Source organism: Cupressus sempervirens, chromosome 4, assembly GCF_028749045.1.
Source record: "Cupressus sempervirens isolate cs-2001-9-10 chromosome 4, ASM2874904v1, whole genome shotgun sequence".
Classification (NCBI taxonomy): domain Eukaryota; kingdom Viridiplantae; phylum Streptophyta; class Pinopsida; order Cupressales; family Cupressaceae; genus Cupressus; species Cupressus sempervirens.
Genome location: NC_143121.1, coordinates 556,449,323 through 556,455,266, shown reverse-complemented (window position 1 = coordinate 556,455,266; position 5,944 = coordinate 556,449,323). Strand labels below are relative to the sequence as shown.

Below are 5,944 nucleotides of genomic sequence, written 5' to 3'. Positions count from 1 at the left end.
AATGAAGTATTCATTTCTACCTTTTCCAAAATAAATTGTTGACTATTTGATCCAAACCAACAAAAGATGAAAAAATAGCTAGTTAAACATATGTGAAAAAAATTAGCATTTTACGATTGACAAAAGTAAGGGACAATGTAAAACTAATAAATATATTTAAAATATAAAATATAAAACATTAAAAACTAAATTTAATTTTTTTTTAACAAAATTTATAAAATTTTTAGTAAAAATTTATCAAATAATTATATTTTCTTAAAAATATATTTTTGTTTATTAATTTAATTATAATTTAGAATAAAAAATAATTTTAAAATTAGAGTAAAATAATTTTAAAGTATTATGAAGAAAAAATTAAATAAATTTATTTTAAAATGATATGACAATTAGTTTTTAAGTAAGATTTTAAATAAATTTAAATTCCCAAGATATTAAAAATAATAGATTGATATATTTACAATTTTGGTAAGAAAATTGATTTAGTTATTTTTGTTGATTAGAAATGCATTTATGTCTTAGGGAGTGAGGTGGAAGATAAAATAATTACTTTTTGGAAACTCTAATTAATTTGTCACAATTGTGAAAAAGATAAAGCTATCATTAATGCATGACATCACTGTTGTTGGAAAAAATATGTGAATTTTTGTTAAGGAAAATTGATTTTTTTCCCTACCAAAATAAGTATGGACCAATAGAATGAGCACAAAATGTCATTTATAAAATAAGGAAAAATGAAAAATAGAATTCCATATAAACTTTTAAATTCTTTGATTTGATTGGTCAAGTTAACATCATATCATAATTCATGCCATGACAGGAAATCAATATTAATTGATATTTAAAAAAAATGATTTTAACAATAATTGTTTCCAATATAACACCAAAAACGAATAAACCTTATCTTCTACCTGCATAAAATAAAATAAATTCCTTAATAACAAACCATCCAGGTTTGTTTTATCTCTCCATCAATCTTGCTTTTGTAATCTTAGGAAATTGGACGAAAGAAATGGGAATTTTGTTCGAAAACAGACGCGCACAATCGTACAGTGGACAACCAAGCGGGCTCGATTTTTTCAATGATGCAATTGTCTGCTTCTGCAATTTGTTCGAGGCAGATATTTATCTCTATCATGTATTCTACCTGTGGCGAGGTTAAAAAATAAAGAATCGTTACCGAAACCCTAGATAAAGCAATACGGTACGCAGTATTTAATTAAAATAGATACCTCTTTTTCAAACTTTACAAGATATTTAGATTGATGTGAAAGGCTGGAGTATTCCACCTACTCCGATCTATATCTCACTCCAAATCTGCATCTCCCATTTGATAAGTCCAACAAAATCAGATCACGCACTTTATTAACAGGTAAATCCCGCATCTCTTAATTATAATTTATACCTGGACCTAACCATGGTTGAAATCATATTCCTCGGGCGGTATTGATGCCATCATGCCTCAGGCGTGAAGATGGATTCTCTGACTGACCATTGCCACGTGCACTTTCATGATTAGTTTTAGCCGTTTGCCTTCGAATCCTCTGCATCTTCACCATTTACTGTGTTAATGCTCTGCAGTCATTCTTCAGAAAGGGCGAGAAAAGCGAATCAGAAGCTCCCAGTTCCCATTTATAGCAGGTTAAAGAGCCCACCGGCCAATCAAATTGTTTGATCTGAACCGACATAGTAACCACTGAGTTATTTTCTGAATTGTTGGAAAAAATAATCAATTATCTGTTCAGTTTGTTTCTCTGATCTGCTGGTTTTGACCCGGGGGATACGGAGAATTTGGGATCACATATTGTCTACGTTTAGTTTCTGCAGAATGCTCTTTCGCTTCCTGTCCACTCCGAGGTAAAACCCACCTAAAAATTTCTCCTGCAAATTGATGTTTTTCATGGAATATTGTGATATGTTGGTTTTTGTTATCTGCGGAATTTTTCTCTGACGATGTGAAGGTTGTTTTGTTGTTTTCAATGGTTGAAACATTGATCAGGATGCAGTTTGACCTGTGGAAGATCACAAGAGTTCGAGAGTAATCTGGAAGAGTGTATCAAATCCGGAACAAAAGGGTAGGTTTTTTATTCTCATGGTCAGAATTTTCAGTGCCATCTTGGCAAAACCACCAATATTTGGTTCCCTAAATCGGCTTCCTTCTGTTTGTATGCAATTTTTCCAAATTTGAACGATTGAGATTGTTCTGTGTTACCGGTGGATTTTACCAGTTTGTTGAGTTTAGGAATACTTTAGAGTTGTAGAGTAATTTTTTTAGCTTTATGTCTTTCAGTGATTTTTCAGGAGCAGTGTTCTGTTGTTTTAGGTCAATATTTAGGAGCTGTAGACCATTTCATATTGTATTGAGTAGAAACAATTGCAAACAATACAGCAGGCCATTCTGTATTGTGCTGTTTCTGAGAGTCTAAAAGGTCACAGAATGTCTCACTTTGGGAGAACGGGAAGATCTGAGAAACAAATCATTGGATGCCATTATTTGTTGTTCTGCACAGAGATCGTTTTTTATCACTTGGTAAACTTCACCAATGATAGGTTGGATGTATTGATTCAGGGGAGTGAGTCCAAATATATGTCATAATCCACAATACACAAAACTGCTTATCCATGTGAGATGGGTGGTTTTCTGTCTGGTATGTGTTACATAGCACTTGCTTTATTTTAGGTGTTCAAATTTCCTTTAATATCCTTGATAAGCTATTGTAAACTGCGCTACATTTATCACATCGACCTACTTTGGTCATTTCTAGACTTTCAAATAATTAATTTCTGAGTTTCAGGCTCTGGGATTGACCCCCTTACACCATTTTCTGTGTATGCTGACATTCTGATTTAGCCTATACTTATTCTCGTTATGTTGGTTCAGATTCATTCCAGGAGCATCTTGATATGGAGATGAACGTGTCTTTTGGAACTGCAAATGGGAATCAAACGGACGGGAAGGTCTGGCAAGATTTTCAGAAAAGTTTCTCTCAGGTACAGAATATTTTAGATCAGAATCGTTTACTGATTAATGAGATCAATCAGAACCAAGAGTCCAAGGTCCCAGATAATCTAACCCGGAATGTGGGCATGATACGAGAACTTAACAACAATATTGGAAGAGTAGTTGACCTGTATGCTGGTCTCTCGAGCACATTTGTAAAGGACATCGAAACATCATCAGAAGGAGATTCAGCCGGGACTTCAAGTTCTGATAGGAATCCCGGAGTTGCTTCCGGACAGAAGAGAAACCGTCCTGTTTAGGATTATAGAGTTCTCATTAGCCAGTTCCTCTGATTTGCTTCAACTCAGTTGTCTAGACCAATCTCTTCAAAATTTCCCAACATGAAAACCGTTTTATAGTGAAGGAAGTTTGTGAGTGCTTACAGAAGTATCTGATACAAGGCGTTGAAGGAGATAATCTGTATCTATACATGCAGAAAATTAACTTAAGTTATTTGCTGTGTGTGTGTTAATGGATTGTCATATCCCTTTCCAGGGGTTTGTTGATACACTAGAATTATTTTTCTGAACTTCTTGTGACTTTTATGAATAGAGACAGGAATGTTCCAGGACAAACTTTCTGTAGTCTCATCAATTTTTGCATTCACATGATGCTGTTTTGTATTTATTTATTTATGGTTATTATTATTATTTTGATAAGTACGAAATATTTCTTTTACAGTAAGTCAAATTTTGATATTGCTACCAGAATTCAACTGTATAGTTAACAAGCGAAATCTATTGAGCTATGGTTCATAAGCATTTATCTCTCATAGGAATGGGTAGAACAGTAAACACTCATTGCATTTAGGCGATGCTCCCAATGGCGAAACATCAGGCCTTCATGGAAGGTTACCCATCTCAGTACTACTCCAACTCAAGTGCATCAATCGTTGTGAACATCATCTAAATGCAATACGTATCAACTGTTCTATTCATTCTCATGTAAGATTGAGTTCTTGTGAATCACTGTTCATGAATCACAGACCAATAGATTTTACACAAAAACTACACAAAATTGAATTCTGGTAGCAATATCACTAATATTATTTTGTTGATTTAACATTTGTTCGGTTCAATTCAATTGTCTAATGCTTCTTGCAAACAAGTGAACTTTGAACAGCTTTTAGTGACACTGGTTTAACCTGCAACAGCTTCTGTATGTTTAATGATTGTAGGGCACATACTACCAATGCATGGGATGTACAAAAGGTAAAATATGTGCCTCATTTTGTTAACTAAATGATTCATATACTATATTTCTCTAGCTAATCTTTTGTTCTTAAGTTCTGTTTATATGTTAACCTCATTTTTTTTAATTCGTTAATACTATGTTTGTTTTCCTTAATACTGTGTTTGTTACTCCTTTTAACACTCGGGAATTAATTGGCTTCAATTGAGATTCATTGCATGTAAAATTGCATTTTTGAATATGGATTCACGTCTGGTTGTTTTCTTCTTTAATAATATAATATGTATTATGATTTATCTTTCGTTTGTCGTGCTCTTTATATGCATTTCACAGAATATGGACCGGAAGATGGGGTACTTTTTAGAGTTTTCACTTCAATGTTATCAGAGTTTCATAATTCATATGAATGTATTTTTTTTTTTTCAGGTTCGATTGTGTAGTAATTTTTTACATCAATGTTTTGGATCACACTACACGATCTATCATCAAAATGCAAAAGAGAGACATTTTTCCACTTTCCATTTGATTTATATTATGCAAAATAAATTGCAATTACTAAGCACTTATTGATTAGTTCTAAATCTGGAGGGAGTCCTAGCAACCTGGACATTTTCTGTGTTTTGGTATTATTTTTAGAAGAGGTGTTTTGTCATGTTTGCACTTCTATTTTCATCTGGGCCTCTTTTTGTTATGCTTAGGCAATGGGAACCAGGGTTTCTTGTACAAATAGCTGGCCCTTTGCCATTTATCATTTGAATTGTGCAACAAAACCCACTTTATCCGAAGGAACGAAATGTGTACCACTCTTACACCTATTCTCTAAGAGATTTTTCTGTTTCCAGTACAATATCTATTGCTTGTGATATCCTTGGTGCATGTTATACATGGTAACAGCAGCAAAACTTACAATGTTTTTTTATCATTAAAAGAAGCAAGAGGGTGCTGGGCTAACAAACAACTCGAGCATATTAATAGCACTAGAATCTTTTCAGTACACAAACAGCAACCTACAGTTTGCTTCTATCAAAAATAAAAGACGTAAAATTCAGAGTAACAATGGTACTAAAAGTAGAATCTTGCAACATAATAAAAGTAGAGTCTAGCACATTAATAGCAAAACCTGAATGTTAAAAAGTGATGCACCTTTTGTGATTTATTTATTATCAGTCACAAGGAAATATATTCTACTTCAAAGTAAAATACAACTAACTGAAAAATGAAACAAATGAAATGCATTTCACTCACAGAAGTAAAATGTATGTGTTTTTTTTTTTTGATGGAGGGTTCAGACCTGCGAGGCAGTCCAGTGAGGCACGAAGCCTGCGAGCTACCAACCAGCGAAGGCCACCACGAAATAGATTTAGGAACCCAATACAGGTCCACATTTGCCTGAAACCTCTTCGATTTAGAACCAAGGACATCATAAGAGATGAGGATCGTGCCCTGGGTGGATATATGTATATTTTGAAAAATGTGTGACAAATGCGAATTACAATTCATTTGTTCTCTGAATTAGTCGTTGGTAAAGTAGTATTATAAATACATTCCATTAGAACTTATACCTCGAATTACATCTGATGCTTTGCAAATATTAGGAACAATGGTTAAAGCTGCCATATTAGGAACAATGGTTGCCAGTGTAGTATAAAAAATTATAGATATCTCTCAAATACCTGTTAAGGAGCAAAACATGGGTTTTGTTGCGGTACTTGTGCCACTTCTAAGAACTTCTAAAATTAAAAGATAAAAAAGTAA

General features: G+C 33.3%; 1 pseudogene across 2 annotated transcripts; it reads left to right on the top strand.

Annotated features, from left to right (window-relative positions):
• The first annotated feature begins 1,020 nt into the window (after window positions 1–1,020).
• LOC149562407 (protein ELF4-LIKE 3 pseudogene) lies at window positions 1,021–3,573 on the top strand (annotated as a pseudogene). 2 transcript variants are annotated; one of them, XR_016363939.1, is made up of 4 exons: window positions 1,021–1,369; window positions 1,579–1,854; window positions 1,997–2,072; window positions 2,879–3,573. The product of XR_016363939.1 is annotated as a protein ELF4-LIKE 3 pseudogene, transcript variant X2 (transcript). The 2 variants fall into 2 exon arrangements; XR_016363938.1 differs by lacking the exon at window positions 1,021–1,369 and having other exon boundaries at window positions 1,399–1,854.
• The last annotated feature ends 2,371 nt before the right edge of the window (window positions 3,574–5,944 follow it).